Raw genomic sequence first — 23,664 nt, 5'->3', positions numbered from 1 at the left:
AGCTCAAAAGCTATATGTATGATCATATAAGACAAGGATAAGCAAACTCTATTGTTGACATTATATTTAAAGTTCTAGGTGAATTTCCTTTGGCGTATGCCACGTGGCTACTGTTTTTGTTAAACTGGGTATTGTATATATGCCTACCTGATCTAGGGAAGGGAAAGAAAAACGAGGGTGTAAGATATCACAAGAAATATACTCACTGCCCTATTATGTAACTGTACCCCTTTTGCACAACACCTTGTCAATGAAATTTAATTAATATAAAAGTCATAAAAAGAAGTCCAATTGTGCTTCTGAATGAAGAAAGGAAAAATTATGTTTAAGATCTAAAAGGATATACTGTCCTGTCTGCCTCCTAAGGCAAATAGATGAAAACTAAATGTAGTTTGAATCCTTAGCTAATAGGAACAAGTTCCCTAAAGCTTGAATCAACACAGTTTTGGCCTCAGACAATTCAAGGACATTCTTCTTCACACCATTTTGACTCAGCATCCTTATTATGAGTTTGGTTAAAAGAAAAATATGATATATTCCCCCAGAGTTAGACTGATGATCCAGTAGCAAAATAAAATGATTAACCGGGGATCAAGACGTAGCTCAGTGGTAAACTACTTGCTTAACATATACAAGGGCCTGGGTTCAATCCCAAGCACCACCACTACCACCAGAAAAGAAAGTAAAAGCTTACTTGAGGAGCTAGGAATGTGGCTTAGTGGTAGAGTGCTTGCTTAGCATACATGAAGTCCTGGGTTCAATTTCTCAGGACCATATAAACAGAAAAAGCCAGAAGTGGTGCTGTGGCTCAAGTGGTAGAGTGCTAGCTTTGAGCAAATGAAGCTCAAGGACAGTGCCCAGGCCCTGAGTTCAAGCCACAAGACTGGCAAAAAACCAAAACAACAACAACAAAAAAAAGAAGCTTAATTGAGCTATACTTAAACTTTGAGAGCTTATCTGAAGGTCCTACCAGAGGAGTGCTGCTACTAGCATACCCTAACTGAAGAACAGTCCTCCTGTATGGGGGATGGTCACCACAGCTTCAGGAAGGAGAAAGGGGACACATGTCTAGCCTACTCAACCCTGGTGAACGATGGAATGACAGATGTCAAAACTAGATTGCCTTCACATCGCTTTATCTAAACTTTAAAAGATCTTTTATTCACTTATTAAAATAGAAATGCCTTAATAGTGTTGGTGACTAGAAAAGCAATATATCAAAGCATTTTCTTTTTTATGCAATACTGGCAATTGAACATAAGACTTCAACTGTGCTACACAGCCTTCCACTTTTTATTAAGGTACTGGGGTCTGAATTTAGGGCTACAAGTTTGCTTGATTGGCTCTCTACCACTTGAGTAATGCCTGTAACCCAGCTTTTTGCTTGATTTTTGATGATTTGGGAGATTGAGTCTAATGAACTTTTCTGCCTGGGTGAGTTTCAAACCATGATACTCTTATGTCTAACCTGCTACATTAAAACATTTTAAAATTCTCATCTTACAGGAACTTCTGCACAGGAAAGTCAAAAAATTGAAAAGGATAATTCATTCTTGGCTAATAATTTGAGTTAACAAGGACTAGGGGGATGACTCGAGTGGTGTGTAGCACTTTTTAGCAAGCATGAGTTTGACACCCAGTACTGTCAATAATAAATGGTAATAATAATAATTTGAGCTGGGTGATGGTGGCTCACACCTGTAATCCTACTGCTCAGGAGACTTGAGATCTGAGGATCGCAGTTCAAAGCCAGCACAGGCAGGAAAGCCTCTGTGAGACTCTTATCTCCAATTAAATCACCTGAGAACTGGAAGTGGTGCTGTGGCTCAAAGTGATACAGTGCTAGCTTTGAAGGAAAGAGCTTAGAGACAGCACACTGGTCCTGATTTCAAGCCCCATGACCAACAAATAAATAAATAAATAAATAGAGCTTAAAAAAAGAAGCAAAATAAAATTTCACTATCTGCCATACTGAAATTCCCTTTGCTTCATAAGTAAAAATGAGAAAAATCAAGTGTTACTATGTGTCAAGCACTGTTGTAGATAGAAAGATATAGACACACACATATATATGGTCTTTCATTTTATACATATATTCTCTCACATATATATAGTCTCTCATTAAACCATCTAACAGAGCTATTATTATTATTCCCATTTTAATGATCTTAGAGAACTAAGCACTTAACCTGAAGTGATAAGAGTTGAGATTCAGGGCTGGGGATATAGCCTAGTGGCAAGAGTGCTTGCCTCGTATACATGAAGCCCTCGGTTCGATTCCCCAGCACCACATATACAGAAAATGACCAGAAGTGGCGCTGTGACTCAAGTGGCAGAGTGCTAGCTTTGAGCAAAAAGAAGCCAGGGACAGTGCTCAGGCCGAGTCCAAGGCCTAGGACTGGCAAAAAAAAAAAAAAGAGTTGAGATTCAAAAACTCAAGCTATCTGACATTCCACAGCCCAAGTAGGCTTTTTTGTTTGTTGGTTTTGCCAATCCTGGGGCTTGAACTCAGGGCCTTAGCACTGTTCTGGAGCTTCTTTTGCTCAAGGCTAGCACTCTACTACTTGAGCCACAGCGCCACTTCTGTCCTTTTCTGTTTATGTGGTACTGAAGAATTGAACCCAGGGCTTCATACATGCTAGGCAAGCACTCTACCAATAAGTCACATTCCCAGCCCTGTTTGTTGATTTTTAATAGAATATATTAAAAGGGTTTATGAATTTTCATTCATGCATATAATGTACTTCACTTTGATCATACTACTAACCTTTTATTTCCATTCTCCCTTTTTCCTTTCCATTTGTAAAATATTAAGCAAATATTATCTTTTTCTTTTTTTGTTGGTCCTGGGGCTTGGACTCTGGGCCTGGACACTGCCCCTGAGCTCTTTTGCTCAAGGCTAACACTCTACCACTTGAGCCCCAGCGCCACTTCCAGTTTTGTGGTGGTTAATTGAGGATAAGAGTCTTGTGGACTTTCCTGCCAGGCTGGCTTTGAGCTTTGATCCTCAGATCTCAGCCTTCTGAGTAGCTAGGATTACAGGCATGAGCCACCAATGGCAAATATCTTTTATAAATGTAAATATAAATTTAAGTATATTTTACCACTTTTCTCATTATTTTATCTTTTTTTTTTTTTTTTTTTTTTTTTTGGCCAGTCCTGGGCCTTGGACTCAGGGCCTGAGCACTGTCCCTGGCTTCTTCCCGCTCAAGGCTAGCACTCTGCCACTTGAGCCATAGCGCTGCTTCTGGCCGTTTTCTGTATATGTGGTGCTGGGGAATCGAACCTAGGGCCTCAGGTATCCGAGGCAGGCACTCTTGCCACTAGGCTATATCCCCAGCCCTCATTATTTTATCTTTAGTACTTAATATCATTAAGCCCAAAGAAAAGCAATTTTGTTGTTGGAGGTGTGACTCAGTTAGCCAATGAGGGAAAGTGGCAGATACTGAAATGGAGTGCCAGTCTCAGACCTAAGAAAAAAGGTAAAACAATTTTATTGACTGTTTCTTTTTAACAATATTGCAATATACATAGCCTAGAGTATCTTCCCTAAATATAAAGATTTCATAGCAGCATACTTGTACATTTAGCAACTATCTATAAATCTGTTTGATACTTAATAATCCATCCTTTTATATTACTAGATAATTTCATTTACACATGACTCCATTTGACCTGTTTCTAAATTTGCAAAGTCTGAATTTCTTTATAATTCCCAGTATTCTATATAGTACTGGAGTATCATTTGTTTCCCCAAACATTAATCATCAGAGCTAGGTATGGTGGTACATACCTATAATCCCAGCAAGTTGAAATGTAGAAACAGGAGGGTTGTGACTTTGAGTCTGACCCTGGCAAAAGTAGCAGCAAGACCCTGTCTTAAAAGTCAGGTGGCAGTAGCTACTCAGAAAGCTAAGATCTGAAAACTGAGGTTCAAAGCTAGCCTGGGCAAGAAAGTTTATGAAATTCTCATCTCTAACTACCAAAAAGCTTTAAGTGGAGCTGTGACTCAAGTGATAGAGTGCCAGCCTTGAGGAAAAAGCTAAAAGAGACAGTGTCCAGGCTCTGAGTTCAATCCCCAGTACCAGTAAACACATACACACAAACACATAAACGAATCATTTCAGGATTTCTTTGTTGTTGTTATTGTTGAAATGAGTGTCCCACTGCATTGCCTGTCTGGTCTCAAACTTGTGGGCTTCAGTGAGCCTCAGCCCACCAAGGAGCTGAGACCGGACATGGGCCACTATGGTCAGCTAGATATTTTTCCAAGTCTAGCCTAACATGGTGTTTCTATAGTATGTTTTATTTACAGAGAGCTTTACTGTAAATAAGTAGCTTTTCGGTTATTCCTGAAAATGAAATAAGGTTACTGTATCATATAACTGAGTTCTGCATTCTCAGATTCAAGCATGAATTCAAAATATCTGAAAAAATATTTTCTGTATTGAACATGTACAGACTTTTTTCTTATGATTATTCCCTCAACAACACAGTGCAACAACCACTTACACAGTATTTACACTGTGTTAGGTATTCTAAGTAATCTAGAGATTATTAAACGGGAAGATATTTGTGTGTAGGTTATATGCAAATACCATGGCAACATCTGAAGAAGTGAGGGTCCTGTAACCAATCCCCAGTCGATTCAGAGAGATGACTGTATATTAATATCCTCACTTTATAAAGGAAGTTATGATAATGGCTTGTGCCCAAGATCACAGAGCAGGTAAGCAGAGAACTGAAATACAGATCTCTCCATCCCAGATCTCACATTTCCTCATTTTCTACTTTTTCCCCATAAGCTCCCCTAAACAGGGCTTTTGCACACATATCCATATAGTGACCTCCAACTTTCCTATTCTAGAATTCTGCTCTTGATTGGGAACTAAGTATCTATATAACTTAGTCATAGAACACTTTGTTTGCATACACAGGCCCTGAATTCAATCCCCAACACCTCAAAAAGAAAGCACTGAATATCTAATATTGGTAACATTCAGTATGTTAGAATGAAGAAAAAATATATTTAGTTTCCCTATTTTAAAATAATATTCATACTTATAATCTCACTGGTTAGGACAGAAATGGCTAGTTGTCCTCAATTCTATTTTCTTCTTCTGGACACCATGTTGCTCAGATAAATGTATTTCCCAGTTTCCTTTTAAAGCAAACCTCAGAATCATCCCATTTCTTCTCAAAATCCCTCAGTTAAACCTCTCTGTTAACAAGACTATATTCAGCTTAATCACTGTCATTGCTCCTAACAAAATTAATAGTACAGGTAATTCATCTAATACCTAGTGCAGAGTGAATGAATTTTCTGATTGTCTCTAAGATGCATTTTTACAGTCAGCCCATCAGAAAGATTCAAGATTCACAAATTACATGAATCTCCCATCCCTACTTCACACCACTGCTTTGATTCTTCATTCTTTTGTCTGTAATATATCCTCTGATTGCTTCCTCATAGTATCATTTACCTTGTTCTTTGTTCCTCCCTTACTTGAGACTAAGATGATGCTGTATGTATCCTATTTCATCCACATTATTAAGTACATAGGATTTTTTTTTCTTTCAAGTAGTTTGCTATCTTGTCCAGGCAGATTCTGTCTTCTGGGCTCAATGATGCTCTTGCCTTCTTGATTAGGTAAGACTATAAGTATGCCATAATATATTTCCCTATTGAATCACCATATGGACACATTAAAGAGCTAAGTTTACCCAAACAGAGTTGGTTCAAACTGTCTTTAAATGGTGAAAATATTTTTCAATGAAAATTGAAATGAGCCAGGCAACAGTGGCTCATACCTGGGCAGAAAAGTCCCTGTGAGACTCTTAACTCCAATTAACCACCAGAAAACCAGAAATAGTGGTGGTTCAAAGTGGTAGAGGGCTAGGCTTGAGCAAAACAGCTCAGGGACAGAGCCCAGGCCCCGCGACTAACAACAAAAAATTCCAATTAAGATTATATTTGTCGGGGCTGGAAATATGGCCTAGTGGCAAGAGTGCTTGCCTCCTACACATGAAGCTCTCGGTTCGATTCCCCAGCACCATATATATGGAAAACGGCCAGAAGGGGCGCTGTGGCTCAGGTGGCAGAGTGCTAGCCTTGAGGGGGAAGAAGCCAGGGACAGTGCTCAGGCCCTGAGTCCAAGGCCCAGGACTGGCCAAAAAAAAAAAAAGATTATATTTGTCCCTTTTTTAAATTTCAACATTAAGTTCTACTTTAAAGTATATGTATTGTAGCCAGGTAAATCCTAGCACTAGCCTAAAATCCCAGCAGTGGAGAGACAGAGAGAAGTGTCATGAGTTTGAGGACAATCTGGGCTACACAGTAAAACTCTGGCTCAAAACACCAAGAGCTGGGGCTGGGAATATGGCCTAGTGGCAAGAGTGCTTGAAACCCTGGGTTCAATTCCCCAGCACCACATATAGAAAATGGCCAGAAGTGGCACTGTGGCTCAAGTGGCAGAGTGCTAGCCTTGAGCAAAAAGAAGCCAGGAACAGTGCTCAGGCCCTGAGTCCAAGGACCAGGACTGGCAAAAAAAAAAAAAAAAAAAAAAGAGAAAGAAAGAAATGTACTCATGGCCTTACATATGAAACTGTAACCCCTCTGTACATTACTTTGACAATAAATTAATTAATTAAAAAAGAAGAGTGGAGTTACATTAAACGGAAAGCTAAGGATTCTTAAAAATAAAATAAAATACCAAGAGCTGGGAATGTAACTCAGTAGTAGAGTACTTTCTTAGTAATAGTCAAGGCCCTGCGTTTGATCCCAGCAACAAAAATAAGATTTTTCTATTGTCAATTTGTCAAAACATTGCTTAGCAACATGAAAATTACACTATTATAGTTATCTCCCTCTGCATTAAAAAAGTGCCGAATACAATTAACACAAGATAATTATGTGATATGCCTTAGCACAACAAACATGAAAAATAGAAACTTCATTTAGTCACATGATTAGCATTTAAAATAAGGCACACCCAATTCGAGATCTAAAGGAAACAAGGGAGAAACTCAACAAATCCGATCTGCCTTAGTACTATTTCAAAATAATACCAACATAGTGACAAGCAACTGCAAAATTTGCTTTGATGCCAATCACGAGTGTCCATGTTGCAATTTAAGAGAAAGATCATTACAGAGGACACATCCTGGTTCTAACCAAGTGGAATCTTGGAAAGGTTCCTTCTCTCGGCTTGTTTCCCTAATTTTCCTGGGTGCTACAGAACTGGGCTTGAAGAATTGTATTATCTTGTTTAAATACAATTCCTGGGCCAAACACCAACAAGAGGTTGTTAATATCTCTGTCTTACAGTGTAGGAAAAGAAGGTGCAAAGAAGTCAAATAATTTGCCCAAGGTCGAACAACTTGTAACAACACCCTAGAACTCATACTCTTAAGAGATTTTGTAATATGAATTGTCTAATGTGAGGGACTGGAAGGGAAAACAAATCAAGATTCACGCTTTGCACAGCTACACAAGCGCCAAGACCTTTTAATAAACACACTTCTCCAAGCTTGTTCTGTTCAGTTGTCCTGTCACGAATGACTGCTGACCTCGGCCTGGTCCTGATCTCCCCAGATCTGAGGATTCCTGCGTGGCTGTTCCCTTGTCCAGCTGCCCTTCTCCACAGCTCCTAGCTAGCTACCCATCGCTCCTACGGAAATTAATCATCCGTGTCTGCACCCCGGAATTTCAAACTAAGAGAATAAAGTCTCCTGTAGGCTTTGCGCAAGGATTCCGGTCCGCGCCCCGGTGGATCAGTAGGTGTTAAAGTCCAGCGGCGCCGCAAACACAGTTCTATCCAACTGGAGGTCGCTTACCCCCTCACAATTCTTATTAAAACACCTTCTTCTCCGGTATTCCCCTACGTCAGCGTCCCAGGCAGTACCGCCAGCGCCGCCGGTAGCTCCGGGAGGCTGCGCGCGGGTCCTCCGGACGCCCCTGGCTGGGACCTGCCGCCTTTGCCGCGGTCCTCAGCGAACCCGCCGCACGCTGCTTCCAAAGCCGGAGCGTCCCGCGCCTTCCCACAGCCTAGGGGGTCTCGCGAGACCTGGCGAGAGCAGAGGAGTGGGCGGACACTGGGACCATGCCCTCTGATCACACTGCGCACGCGCGCATACACACACACACACACACACACACACACGCGCGCGCGCGCACACACACACACACACACACACACACTTACTTTTCTTATCTGGGGCGGGATTTAAAGTTTGGAGAGGATTCAAGCCCAGCCCCGCCGTCCTCAAGTTTCTGTGAGAGTCAGGGGGGGAGGGGGCGGGGCCGGAGAGGGGGCGGGGCCGGAGAGGGGCGGGGCCGGAGAGGGGCGGGGCCAGATGGGGCGGGACCCCAGTTTGGAAGGATTACAAACTAACTCGAGCTAGTGTTCTGTGAATTCCCCTGCCACCCGGCCCAAAGAGTAAACTGTTCGACCTTGACCAGTAAATTCATATCTGTCCGTCCTTAAAGGTGTGTGTGTGTGTGTGCGCGCGCGCGTGCCAGTACTGAAGGTTGAATGCAGGACCTTGCCCTCTTGCTCTATTCCACTCAGTGCTAGTGCTCAAACCATTTGAAACACACTTTCAATCCAGCCTTTCTCCTGGTTAACTAGAAATGATGTCTCACAGACTTTTCTAGTCTGGCTTTGAACTTTGATCTTCAGATTTCATCCTCTTGTCTAGCTCACCGTGCTGTACCGCTGAACTATATTCTCTCTATCCCCACCCTTCCTCTCCCTCAGTCTTTACCTTCCTCCTTTCCTTCTTTCTCTTGAGAATTCTATATCAGAATCACAGACAGGCTTGTGACTGTCCACAAAGTCAGAATTTATTGGATAACAACAAATTCACAGTCTACATCAATTTCATTTCATACTACAGGCTTTTTTTTTCTAATCTTAATTACTCTTACATCACACACTAAGATAGCTGAGCTACAGAGTTCAAAGAAGCCTTGCATAAAGCCAGAGGAGAGAATGGACACAGCTGTAAAAAGGTCACTGAAGCCAGTCAGATAAGACACTGGTAACAAACCCTGGCACAGCTGTCAGAGTTGCTGAGGCCCAGTAGTGTGAAAAGGCTCAATGCTGATTGAAGATCTACAGCTAATTCCAAGCACAGAGATGTTTTCTGAGTCCAGGCACAGAGATGATTTGGGGTTAACTAAATCTAGAAGCATGGCAATTCTGATAGCAATTTCGCAATTGAAGTGGGCCTTGTGGAGCAGGAGATCCAGCTGAGCTGAAGTCCCAGGGAGAGATTTAGTAATTCCTCACCTGTTAACCCTTGACACACACACACAATGAATGAGTCTGATGCCAGATTGGTGTCTGCAGCTGTGACCCTGGGCTAGAAGTCCTTCCTTTTATATGACTCAGGTAAGTGTTTGGTGTACTCAAATTCATGAGCCTGATTTTACTGTTATGATTTGAGGTATTTGCTAATAATATTGACATAGTTAAATTATTATCTATCCAGATATGTAATGTCATTCTATTTTGGAAGATATATTCAAAATAGAAATGGCTTGTGCCAAAACTATTACTTTACAAAATGGGAGTGGGTGAAGATAAGACACATTCCTAAAGCTGCTGTTCTATACAACCTGCCTGTTCTCTTTATCCTTCACTCCTCCCGGTGCCAGTCTCTCCCCCTTATCTTCTCCCTTCCCCCCCCTCCCTCTCCCTCCCTCTTTTCCATCATACCTTCCCTGTTCAGGGCTCTTTAGCTCCAGGTTACCCAGAGTTTAATCTTTCTTTCAAAAAGTATTCTTGATTACTCGAAACTAAACTACCTATCGTAGGCTAATTTCTTGGTTTCATTCATTATTAAGTGTCTCCATTTATGATGGGCTAGGTTGAGAAAGGCTTATTCCTAAGAGAGCTTTGGATTTTCAAATCTAAGAGAGCATTCAGAATTAGGCAAGTATAGGAATTGCTGTTTACATTGTAAACCTTACAATGTAGGAGCTAATAGATCAGCACAGGTCTTGGTAAAGAATAGCTGAAAGGGCTAGGTGCTGATGGCTCACACTGTAATCATAGCTACTCAAGAGATAGAGATCTGAAGCCACAAGAGGATGTGTGGCTCAGGGGGTAGAGTGCTAAACTTAGTGAAAAAACAAAATGAGAGTTCAAGTCCAAGTACCAACACACACACACACACACACACACACACACACACACACACACACACACACACACAGAAGAATGGCTGAAAGATGTCTGTAGTGGCCAGCCAGGAGATAGCAATCCAACAGATTGATGTACCTGGAAGAGTTGCCTCTGAACAGTTTCACCTTTTTGGGAAAACTTTAAGAAACTATTAGGAAAAAAAGTAACTATTTTACAGACACATTCAGGCAAGAACTAGTCTCAGTCAGGTATACCTTAACTAAGCTTTCCTTGTAATAACTTGAACCAATGAAAAAGAAAAGAGCTCAAGAAAAATAAAAGTAATAGTAGAAAATAAAGGTACTTGACTTGATCTTGAAAAAAATGTCAAAGTAGAAAAGAAAGCCTGCAGTATTAAATTGGTTTTTGCTCGAGTCAATGAACTCCTGATAATGTGTGATTTTTTTTCCTCCATAAATTGAGTTGTTAGTCTGCAAAACTCAAGGAATGAGTGGAAGATTTACAGGTATATATATATTTTTTGGTTTTTGGTTTTTGGGGTTTTTTTTTTTTGGCCAGTCCTGGGGCTTGAACTCAGGGCCTGAGCACTGTCCCTGGCTTCTTTTTGCTCAAGGCTAGCACTCTGCCACTTGAGCCATAGCGCCACTTCTGGCCATTTTCTGTATATGTGGTGCTGGGGAATTGAACCCAGGCCCTCATGTATAAGAGGCAAGCACTCTTGCCACTAGGCCATATCCCCAGCCCCAGGTATATTTTTATCATATTTCTTCTCCTAAATTTTCTCAATCACAAAAGACTACTATCACTTGTGTAGCTTAGATATAAATTACACAAATCATTTAAGGCTAGATAATACCTTATATAATTTCCCTATATGATTTAATTTTCAAAATAATACTATTGGTATCATTTCTATTTTACAGGTAAGAAAACTAAAGTTAAATTATTAGGTTCTAAATTAGATTAACTAATAAATAAAGAAGCAAATTTTCTGTGTCCAAGTATGGAACTCCGACAAATCTAGAATTCCCTTAGCTTCTCCACTTCTAGAACTTATACTGCCTTTTTCATCACTGAAGCAATTACTGGGATGATCCTTTTCCAGACTTATCTAGAGGGAGGTATCAAATTTTTCATCTCTACCTTATCCAAAAATGGTATAGTGGCTGGGAATATGGTCTAGTGGCAAGAGCACTTGCCTCATATACATGAAGCCCTGGGTTCGATTCCTCAGCACCACATATACAGAAAATGGCCAGAAGTGGCGCTATGGCTCAAGTGGCAGAGTGCTAGCCTTGAGCAAAAAGAAGCCAGGGACAGTGCTCAGGCCCTGAGTCCAAGGCCAAGGACTGGCAATAAATAAATAAATAAAATAAAAAGCCAGAAGTGGAGAGAGTGCCATCTTTTTTTTTCTTTCTGTTTCTGTGGAACTGAGAAATTAAACCCAGGGCTCCATGCATGCTAGGCAAGCGCTCTACCACTAAGCCACATTCTCAGCCCGAGAGTGCATCCGTGAGCAAAAAGCTAAGGGCTTTGAGTTCAAACCTCAGTACCATCACTAAACAAATAAATAAATATAAACATTTAATCTGATAGATTTGTGTATTCCTTTACTAAATGATTTTTTTAACCTGTCCTCAGGCTTGAATTCAAGGCCTGAGCACTGTCCCTAGCTTCTTTTTGCTCAAGGCTAGTACTCTACCACTTGAGCCACAGTGCCACTTCTGGCTTTTTCCATATATATGGTGCTGGGGAATCAAACCCAGGGCATATGAGGCACGCACTGTACCACTAGGCCACATTCCCAGCCCACTAAATGATTTTTAAATAATATAACCTCATATGACTTCCTGTGTAATCATCTCTGTCAAACTGCTCAAATTACTCAGGAGAAAGAATTCAAGAATGTCCAGCCCAAGTATATACAGCAATTTCAGTGCAATCTAAGAGATCATTTAATACTAAATACATACCTTTACATGGAAGTAAGTGATCATTGAAATGACACAAATCCAAATCCAAACATACATTTTACAGAAATAATACAACAAAATAGGAGATAAAAACACACCTGTCTCAACATTCGTCTATTGCTCTTTATTAACCTCCCTAGAATAAGATGCTAGATGAATATATGATAGAATTTTCAAGGAAAGACTTGTTTGCATGTGTGCATGCTTGTGCCAGTATTGGAGCTTGAACTCAGGGCGAAAGCTCTCTCCCTTGTTCACTCAAGGCTGGCATTCTACCACTTGACCTACAACTCCATTTGTGAGCATACTTTTCATATGGATAGATTTGCCTGACGTTCGTAAGAAATATTAAAACAAAAAACAAAAAAAAAGTGTTAGAGCCTGCCTAGATCATGGTACTGAGATGACAGCCACCCACTACACCCACGTTTTTATAGGTTGAAATGGGGGTGCCAAGAACTTTTTTCCTGAGTGGGCCTTGAGCCACGATCCTCCTGATGTCTACTTCCCAAATAGCTGAGATTACAGACATGAGTCACCATACCAGCTAAATTTTCTTAGGGATATATAATTCCCATATCATAAATTTTACAATGAAGTTACAATTCAGTAATTCATGCACAAGATTGTGCCACCATCAACATTCTCTAGTTATATAATATCTTTATCACTCTGTACCTATTAGCATCATTCTTCCTGGTTCTCCTCGTCTAGCTCCTGGATACTTTCTGTCTTTATGGGTTGGCCTTTTCAGAATTTTATATCAATGGGATATATAAAATGTTAGAGCCATTTTGTTGTTATAAGAATGAAGCTCCCCTGTTGATGAATGCTATAACAGAATCTTCAATTCAGGTTTCAAATACACTTTTTGGAAGGAGGAAAATTGAGCATTTAGGAAAGAATATTTCTTTTTGTTTTGTTTGCTTCTTAAAAATTTTTATTGTCAAGGTAATGTACAGAGAGGTTACAGTTACATATGTTAGGTAGTGAGTACATTTCTTGTCAAACTTGTTACCCTCTCCCTCATTTTTCTCCTACCTTCCCTCTTCCCCAATCCCGCCCACAGCTCTAAGTTAGTTTACAACATATTGTCTTGTAAGTATTGCTGTTGCATTGGTTCGTCTTTTACCCTTTGCCTCACCATTTTAATGTTCCCCTTCCCTTCTCTAATTCAGACAAACATACATAAAATGCCCAGGGTATCCAAATTGGATATAGTGACAACAGGGGCTAAATCATAGGGAAAATGAACAGAAGCAAAAAATAATAGTAATATCACGTAGTACATTAAAAACAACAATATCAATGATAAACCACTTGTTTCCCATATTTTGGAGGTCATTTCACTTAGGGTCATCTTATGTGATCATATGTACATAGCTATTGCACTATTGTGGTCATTTGCTAGGATTACCCTAGACATACACTAATTATTACTAATGAGGGAGACCATAGAGTTTATGTTTCTTATGAAAGATAATATTTCTACCTTTTACATGATATGACGTCTTTTCTGAAAACAAACTCTGTGGACAGGTGTAATGTGCAGGATATTCATTAGAGAATGCCTTTGGAATTCATACCCTTGGAATGAAGGAGAAGAAAGCAAGATTGGGTGAAGGAATCAGTTAAATTCTATACGAAACCAACTCAATCGAAAGTGTGGAACTAAAAGGGCCTGTGTTGGATCTGAAGATTCTCCCATGAGTTTCAGTTAAACTCATTATAAATAATATATCTCAGGATTGTATAGCATAATTTTCTCTCCTATATCTCTTATTGACATGGCTAATCTTTTTAGCAGCATTAATGGTATAAGCTTCTTATTTTTGTTATTTATATAAAAGCCTATTAATCTCCTCTATTCTGCCAGTACAATTTAGTTACACTAGCCTGCTTTGTGCTTATAATGTTGACTAAGGAAATCTAGAAACTGACCTTAAACATGCACAGTCTTGCTTTGGCACTGGTGGCTCACACCTGTAATCCCAGCTATTCAGAGGCTGAGAACTGAGGCTCATTGTTCAAAGCCAGCCCTGGCAGGAAAGTCTATGAGACTCTGCTGCAATTCACCAGCAAAAAAGGCAGAAGTGGAGGTGTGGCTCACATGGTACAGCACTAGCCTTGAGCAAAAATGCTCTGAGATCAAGCCCCAGTATGCATATCAAAGAAGAAAAATTGCCAAGTCATGAGCCACATGGTGGTACATGCCTATAATCTCCATACATAGGAGGAAGGCTGGTTTGAAGCCAGCCTAGGCTACATAGCAAGACGCTGTTTCAATAAATAGTCTTCAAAACTGGCAGAAGGACTCCCAGAGAGACATGGGTAAGATTTCTCTTTTCCTCTGAATCTGGTGAACTTTCCATGCCATAAAACTGTGTCAAACAATCCATCTTTAAAGGCATATATGGTACAAATAGACCATTAATAGGATTACCAATTCATGTGGGAATTTATAAATGTGATCAGTTTTTTCTGCTTCCCATTAATATAAACCTATCTTTAGAAGTGCAATTTTCTAAAAAAAAAACACTTGAAAAAAACTTAGAAGTTTAGAAATTCTTGTAATATCATATGAAAATAACCTTCAAAGAGAAAATTTTGGAGTCTGGGAATTGCAACTCAATGTTAGATCACTTGCCTAGAACTTATGAGGCCTTAGGTTTGATCTCCAGCACCACAAAAAAAAAAAAAAAGATGACAAACCTTTGAAGACTGACCGCTGTATTATCACCTATTGCCTTACATAAATCACACCAAAACTTCTTGATTTCAAATGCAAACATTTAGTATCTCAGAGTTTGTATGCACCAGGAATCTAAGCCATCAAGCTGCCAAGTTCAGCTATGGACTCATAAAGAAGACCCAGTAATGGAGTATCTATTTCCAGGCTTGCTTTCTTTTTATTTTTGTTGGTCGTGGAGCTTGAAGTTGGGGCCTGGACATCGTCCCTGAGCTCTTTTTCTCAAGACAAGCACTCTACCACTTTGAGCCACAGTACTATGTGCAGTTTTCTTGTGATTAACTGAAGATAAGTATCACGGACTTTCCTCTTTTGTTGTCTTTGAACTGCCATCCTCAGATCTCAGCCTCCTGAGTAGCTAGAATTACAGGCGTTGGCTACCAGCACCCATCTTCCAAGCTTTCTTATATAGCTTTCTATCATTATCAGCTGTTAAGTGAAAACTTTAGTTACTGGCTAGTTATTGACCTCTCAGTTCCTTTTCACAGGACTATATCATGCCAGTAAGATGAGCCAGAAACTAAATAACAACATGTCTGTGCTAAATACCTACTGCCTCCCCAGAGCAAGTCCAAAGAGAAAGAAAGAACATCTAAAAATAGATGCTGCGATCTTTTCGTTTTTGTGGTAGGGTTATGCTGGGATTGAACATAGATCCTTGCATATGCTATGCTCCTACTTTACCACTTTAGCTGTAGACACAACTTCTCTTCCTAATTTTAAAGGAATTTTATTATTTTTAGCTACTCCATTTTCCCCATTTACCTTCTTAAACTGAACCCCAACTAAGCAAGCTTAAGGCTTAGGTCCTACACGAGAATATATATTAGGCTAAAGAGAATTTGGAATGGACATAGATAGGTCTAGAATTTTATTAGGATTCCTTTGATTTTGAATATTTAGCATAAGCAAAAAATAGGATATTTCGGGCTGGGGATATAGCCTAGTGGCAAGAGTGCCTGCCTCGGATACACAAGGCCCTAGGTTCGATTCCCCAGCACCACATATACAGAAAACGGCCAGAAGCGGCGCTGTGGCTCAAGTGGCAGAGTGCTAGCCTTGAGCGGGAAGAAGCCAGGGACAGTGCTCAGGCCCTGAGTCCAAGGCCCAGGACTGGCAAAAAAAAATAGGATATTTCTCCAAATTTCACAAGATATTTGAGACTTTTCAGAATCTAAGAAAGCACTGAGACATTGAACTTGAGGCACAAATCAGAGTGCTAAGGACCACTGTCAGCTGTGCAGATATTTTTCCTTGTTCATGTCAGAAATTTCCAGATCTGATATAAAAATGCCAAATTGCTAGCAGAGAGATCTAGCTTGGATTAGGTTCACTGTTAACCCTTCAGAGACACTCTTGCATGTGGGAGGAAGGGTCTAGAAAATTAGTATACTCAAGGGTCAAGTGTAAAATCCTAAAATGTCAGTTTTTATCTGGAATGCCTAGGATAGGACCTATTTATGGGATTCTTGAAGAATTTGTTTGGAGCTGTTATGGTGGTGTACTTCCCTAGTCAATGAGCGAAAGAGATTGAGGCAGGAGGATCAAGAGTTCAAGGCTAGCCTGGGCAATTCTTATAGCTGGGTGTGGTGGTATATACCTGTAATTTCAGCTACTCAGAAGACAGAGGCAGGAGAATAGCTCCACTTAGTCTTTTTGTATTAGATCATAATACTATGATCTTTTTGTCCAGTTGTATTTCTTCACAGTGGTCCCTACTCATTATACTAAACATAAAATAGGTATGTTTCTTGTCTATATAGGTTTCATTCTAACAATTCTTTTTTTTTTTTTTTTTTTTTGCCAGTCCTGGGGCTTGGACTCAGGGCCTGAGCACACTGTCCCTGGCTTCTTCTTGCTCAAGGCTAGCACTCTGCCACTTGAGCCACAGCGCCACTTCTGGCCATTTTATGTATATGTGGTGCTGGGGAATCGAACCCAGGGCCTCATGTATATGAGGCAAGCACTCTTGCCACTAGGCCATATCCCCAGCCCCTCATTCTAACAATTCTTAAGAACTGATGTGAGGGGCTGGGAATATGGCCTAGTGGCAAGAGTGCTTGCCTCATATATATGAAGCCTTGGGTTCAATTCCTCAGAACCACATATACAGAAAAGGCCCGAGTTGGTGCTGTGGCTCAAGTAGCAGAGTGCTAGCCTTGAGCAAAAAGAAGCCAGGGACAGTGCTCAGGCCCTGAGTCCAAGCCCCAGGACTGGCAAAAAAAAAAAAAAAAAGAAGAAGAACTGATGGGAGATGTGGCCACACTGGGTTTGGTTTTAAGCTTTCTACCTTCTCTTGCTCCTGCCCTCTCCTTCCCTCACATGCCATCCAGTGAGTATGCTTGCTCCTTCACCTGGCAAATGTATCTGAGAGGCGGGAGCAGAGGCACTGTCTCTGGTGAAATGGAAATGGTAGACCTATAATTGTGGGAAACTATCAACTCTCTTGTTACAGCCCTGTCACCCCTTGCTGTGTGTGTGTGTGTATGTATGTATATATATATATATATATGTATATATATATATATATATATATATTACTTGTCCTTCATATGTGAATGATTCAGTGTTGGAATTCTTTGGTGTAAATAAACGTTTGGTTTTATTTATCAAAAAAAAAAAAAGATGTTTCCCCTGTGTCTTTGTTTCCATTCTGAAGGCTCCCATATAATGTAAAACTATGATTAGTTTGTTATACTAAGATAGTTCCATTAAATAATATGTTTGGCTTTTGTTTTGTTTTTGGCCAGTCCTGGGCCTTGGACTCAGGGCCTGAGCACTGTCCCTGGCTTCTTTTTGCTTAAGGCTAGCACTCTGCCACTTGAGCCACAGCGCCACTTCTGACCATTTTCTGTATATGTGGTGCTGGGAATGGAACCCAGGGCCTCATGTATACGAGGCAAGCTCTCTTGCCACTAGGCCATATCCCCAGCCCTATGTTTGACTTTTGCCTTGTTAACTTACCTTTTGCTATAGGAGTGTGAGCCATGACCCCTGTGATGGTGAGGAAAGGGGTTTCTGCCTTCTCACCTTTGCATGGCTGTAGCATACGTCACGCACAATGTTGAGATAGCTACTTCCTGGCTGTAAACACTGGCCCCTAGGCTTTATTTTATATTGTTTATCCTCTCTTTTTCCTTTTGTTCCTCCACTTTAGAGACTTTCTCTTTCTTTCTTTCTTTCTTTTTTTTTTTTTTTTTTTTTTTTGGTGCTGGTACTGAAGCTTGAATTTAGGGCTTTACACTCTTGCTTAATTTTTCTGCTCACACTGGTATTCTACCACTTGAACCACATCTCCATATCTAGCTTTTTTAAAAAACTGGTTAATTGGAGATAAAGTCTCTTGGATTTGTCTCCCTAGCTGGCTTCAACCTGAGAGCCTTAGATTTCAGCCTGGAGGGTACCACCACTGCCCAGCTCACAATCTGATTATGTTTGCCTTTTAAAGGATCACTCTACAGACTCTAGTTTCTTTTCAGATCAGATAAATTGTTCTCCTTTTAAAGGAGTCACTCTGCCTAGAATAAGAAGATGGATTTTAAATGCACTGGACTGGAGGCATGAAGTCTAAGCAAAATATAATTGTGACTTGAGTAAATACAATGATAGAAGGAATGGGAAGAGAGGACTATGAGAGCCCATGAAACTTGGAAACAAATAGACTGAAGTGGAAAGCACCAGTGAGCACAAATGGGTATATGGTCTCTATAACAGACAACTAAACTGGAAATACAGAAAGTCAGGATAGGAAGAAAGGATAGGAAGAAAGCCCCAAGAAGAGAAGAGCGCCCTAGAAGAACCCTGAAGAACCCAACATTTAGAGGAAAGATACAAAAAACAATATGCAAAGAAGCAGCAAACAAATAATTGGGAAAAAAACCAAGATAGCAAGAAAAGAGATTGCTTTAAAAGGAAAGCAAGAGGGGCTAGACATATATGGTTTAGCAGTAGAGTGCTTCCCTTGCATGCATGAAACCCTGGGTTTGATTTCTCAGTACCACATAAACAGAAAAGGCCAGAAGCAGCTCTGTGACGCAAATGGTAGAGTGATAGCCGCAGTGCTGAGGCCCTGAGTCCAAGCCCCAGGACTGGCAAAAAAAAAAAAAAAGGAAAGCAAGAGCTAGGAGTATAGCACAGTGATGTACTATGTGCCTTAGGTATACCTAAAGCCCTAGATTCAACACCAAGCACTGCTAAACAACAATCAAAAAAAGTGAGCAGGAGGGCTGGGAATGTGGCTTAGTGGTAGAGTGCTTACCTAGCATGCATGAAGCCCTGGGTTCAATTCCTCAGCACCACATATATAGAAAACAGCCAGAAGTGGCGCTGTGGCTTAAGTGACAGCCTTGAGCAAAAAGAAGCCAGGGACAGTGCTCAGGCCCTGAGTCCACGCCCCAGGACTGGCAAAAGAAAAAAAACAAAGAAAGGTCAAGGAAAATGAAAATGAATGTGACTTTTAGAGCATTTAGCCTGTGGAAATGGTTGGATATCTCGGCCAGAAGAATCTCTGTGGTATGGTAATGGTGGTTGCAGAAATGATGCTCTTTCTTCACATTATCTGGCGGGTTACCTGCATTTGTTTCCCCTTCTGAATAGAGAAAGTCTTCTTCTAGTTCCAAGTTGTCTGCAGCATCGCTAACAAAATCTTTAAGGTGCATGGTCATAGTTTTAAAAGCCCTGGGATGCCAAACCCCATTCTGTCCCTGTTCAGCAGGAAGCAGTGGTGATTGTCCCTATTCCCTAACAGGGAGTTTTCATCCCAGAGGAGGAATGAGGGAGTTAAAGGGGAACTGTCAAGTAGATATGGATAAAAAGTGGTAAACATACAGGTGGCAGATAGCATGTGGCCCATTGTGGCATTTCTTGCTCCCACAGTGCTTTAGCGTCCTGCTCAAACACTTTTTCCCATAATGCCCTGGGTTTCTGCTGGATCAATGTAAAGAACCAGGGCAGGACATGTACAAACGACCAAGCAATCAGCACAAAGCCCAAAGGAGGAGATATGGGAGAAGCCTCCTCCTATAATAACTGCCCTGAGAGGACCCCATCTGATTCCTCTTTGGTGGCCCTCTCTTTGGAGAGTTTCCCTACTTTCCTTTTCCTGATTTCTTTCCACTTTCAAGTAAACTTGCTCTGTATGGTAGAAAGAAAGGAAGAAAGGAAGGGAGGGAAGGAGGGAGGAAGGGAGGAAGGAAGGAAGGAAGGAAGGAAGGAAGGGAGGGAGGAAGGAAGGAAGGAAGGAAGGAAGGAACGAAGGAACGAAGGAAGGGGAAAGGAAGGAAGGAAGGAAGGAAGGAAGGAAGGAAGGAAGGAAGGAAGGAAGGAAGGAAGGAAAGGGAAAGGAAAGGAAGGAAGGATTGGATACACAGCTGAGAATAGAAGCCAAAACCAAAAATTCTGTCTCTACATCGTCTGTGCAGCTGCTCATTCATCTCTAGGCCAGTCCTGGGAACTCTTTTCTCAATGTTCTCATCTCTGATGTGAATATCTTTATATTTACTATCAAAGGAGTTTGTTTTATGTATGTTTTGAGGAAATTGCCTTGCTATGTGGGTTAGGGCTGGCCTCAAACTCTCAATCCTGCCTCAGCTTTCTAAGTGCTACAATGTCAGGCACCCCCAAACCTGGCATTACTAGAGGGATGGAGAACATTAATTAAACTAGAGGGATGGAGAACCTTAATTAACATTTAGGAAAGCATTATGATCCTCGTAGCCTGAGACCCATAATTGAAAGACTACACCATTATCATGGTCCATTTCATTTTATCTGGATGTTTTCTTGACTGAATTGGTTTTATATTTCAATGTTAATGAGTATGCATCACTATTGTTAAATTGAGTGTTGAATTTTACTCCCCAAGCATTTTCTCCTTCACTAATGAAAAAAAAAGCATATAGAAAAAAGAAAATAACACCCTTACTTGTGATTTTGCCATTTCACAAGGATTTTAAAAGAGGAATTGGGCTGAATTATTGCTAAGAACAGAGATCTCTAGAAGATAAAACATGTGACGTAGGGACAATCTTTTTTTTTTTTTTTTGCCAGTCCTGGGGCTTGAACTCAGGACCTAAGCACTGTCCCTGGCTTCTTTTTGCTCAAGGCTAGCACTCTGCCACTTGAGCCACAGCACCACTTCTGGTCATTTTCTGTATATGTGGTGCTGGGGAATCGAACCCAGGGCCTCATGTATACGAGGCAAGCTCTCTTGCCACTAGGCCATATCCCCAGCCCCAGGGACAGTCTTTACTGCTATTATTTACACTTTCTTTTTTCTTCTCTTCTCTATTTCCACATTTGTTTTGTGAGTATCCAGGAGAAGATGGAGTCAGCATCCTAAAGGCTCAGACATTTCTTTTAAATGAGCTTTTTTCTCCCTTAACTGCTATGTCTGTTCAATGAGGCTCCTCTCAGGGCCCCTTTGATACTCCAGGGGAAAAAACACACCAAAAAAACCTTTTAGATAACTAGCTCTGGCTAGTCCTCCTTTCCTTGTTGGCCACTGAAGAAGTAGTAGGCAAGAGTTCAGTGTTTAAGTAAACTGCCAGTCCATAGGTGTTATGGGTTGAATATTAGATGTCCCCCTTTAATGGCTCCCTATATTGAGATGTTCTGATAACTTTAGAAGGTTGGCCTAGTTGGAAAAAGTAGGTCAGTGGAGGGATGTTTTGAAGGACATTTTGTCTATGAATACTTCCTCTATCTCTCTCTGCTTTCTGTCTGCCATGAGATGAGCTGCTTTGCTCCACCACACATGCTTCCTGCTCATCACAGGCCCAGAAACAATGGGGCTAAGTGGCCATAAACTGCAACTTCTGAATGCATGAGCCAAAATAAATATTCCTTTTATTTGAGTTGTTTCCTCAGGTGTTTGACACAATGATGAAAAACAGACTAACACAACATCCAAATTGTGATGGTTGGCACTTGTTGAAGTTCTGGAACTCTACCACTTTCCTCCTATTGCATCCAGACTTCAGTCATGAGCACTATTCTGTCCCTAAACAAACCTACACAACAGGGGCTTGGAATGTGGCCTAGTAGAGTACTGATAGAGTACTTGCCTTGCATACATGAAGCCCTGGGTTCAGTTCCTCAACACCACATATATAGAAAAAGCAAGAAGTAGCACTGTGGCTCAAGTGGTAGAGTGCTAGCCTTGAACAAAAAGAAGCCAGGGACAGTGCTCAGGCCCTGAGTTCAAGGCCCAAGACTGGCAAACAAAGAAACAAACAATAAAACAAACCTATACAACAGTGTCTTATTAGTAGTTCAAATTCCTAGATTTAAAAAAAAATCCATATTTTTCTATTTAGACTTTCTACAGCAGAAGAAAAAATGCTGGTATCAATTCATTTGTAATTATTTGCCTATGACTGCCTGTTGGAAAATGAAGTTCATAAAAAGTAAAGAAAATTTAATGTGAGTCAATCTTTTTGTTGTTGTTATGGGGCTTGAACTGGGCCAAGATGCTGTCCCTTAGAGCTTCAGCCCAACCACTTTGAGCCACAGCACCACTTTCAGTTTTCTAGTGGTCAATTGGAGATAAGAATCTCATGGAGGGCTGGGAATATGGCCTAGTGGCAAGAGTGCTTGCCTCATATACATGAAGCCCTGGGTTCAATTCCCCAGCACCACATATATAGAAAACGTCCAGAAGTGGCACTGTGGCTCAAGTGGCAGAGTGCTATCTTTGAGCAAAAAGAAGCCAGGGACAGTGCTCAGGCCCCGAGTCCAAGTGCCAGGACTGGCCAAAAAAAAAAAAAAGTAAGTTTTAGGGGCTGGGAATATGACCTAGTGGTAAAGTGCTCACCTTACATACATGAAGCCCTGGGTTCGATTCCTCAGCACCACATATATAGAAGAAAGCCAGAAGTGGAGCTGTGGCTCAAGAGGTAGAGTGCTAGCCTTGAGCAAAGAGAAGCCAGGGACAGTGCTCAGGCCCTGAGTCCACGCCCCAGGACTGGCAACAAAAAAACAGAACAAATAAAACAAGAGTCTCACAGACTATCCTGCCCAGGCTGGTTTTGAACCTCGATCCTCAGATCTCAGCCTCTTGAATATCTAGGATTGCAGGTGTGAGCCACTGGCGCCCCCCCAAAAAAATCTTTTTGAAGTAGCCTATGTAGCCAAGGCTGGAACTTGCCATGTAGCTCAAGCCGGTTTCAATCAGGCAATCATCCTGCCTTAGTGTCTGGAGTATTGGGACTATAGTTATGTTATATAATTTATGTAAATTATATTATTTATAGAATTATTAGCTAGAGTACTGTATTTTCCCCAAACTTGATGCATTAAAACTCAGGTTTATCTATTTTGAAAAAGATGGAAAAAGCAAAGAGAAGATTATCACAGACAGTTTTATAAAAGATGTAAGAAATTGTAGAGATATAAAAATAGTTGAAGAGCTGGGCACCAGCTATTCAGGAGGCTGAGATCTGAGGATGGATGTTAGAAGCCAGCCTTAGCAGCAAGTTCCTGAGACTCTTATCTCCAGTTAACTACCATAAAACCAGAAGTGTTGCTGTACTTCAAAGTGGTAGAGTGCTAGCCTTAAGTGGAAAAAACTCAGGGACAGTGCTCTGGCCCTGACTTGAAATCTACAACTGACAAAAAAAGTTGAAGATTGTATTTATGTTATTACTTCGGTGTCTTCTCTTTTAAATGATGCACATGGCTGGGTACTGGTGACTCATACCTATAATGCTAGCTATGCAGAAGACTAAGCTCTTAGGATCAAGGTTCGAAACCAACCTTACAAGACAAATCTAAGAGACTCTTATCTCCAGTT

At 40.8% G+C, this 23,664-nt stretch overlaps 1 protein-coding gene across 3 annotated transcripts in view; it reads right to left on the bottom strand.

Annotated features, from left to right (window-relative positions):
- Ptgr2 (prostaglandin reductase 2) overlaps positions 1-8,248 on the bottom strand; it is a 32,894-nt gene extending 24,646 nt beyond the window's left edge. Inside the window, exon 1 of one of the 3 annotated variants that reach the window (XM_048362904.1) lies at positions 8,206-8,248. The gene's annotated coding sequence lies outside the window, so the exon portion shown is untranslated. Of the gene's footprint in view, positions 1-7,836; positions 8,058-8,205 lie in introns of those variants that run through there. The other 2 variants (XM_048362903.1, XM_048362902.1) reach the window with 2 other exon arrangements.
- Positions 8,249-23,664: the final 15,416 nt, after the last annotated feature.

Source organism: Perognathus longimembris, chromosome 14 (assembly GCF_023159225.1).
Source record: "Perognathus longimembris pacificus isolate PPM17 chromosome 14, ASM2315922v1, whole genome shotgun sequence".
Classification (NCBI taxonomy): domain Eukaryota; kingdom Metazoa; phylum Chordata; class Mammalia; order Rodentia; family Heteromyidae; genus Perognathus; species Perognathus longimembris.
Note: the sequence above shows the minus strand (reverse complement) of the source record. Positions and strands in the feature narration are given on the sequence as shown.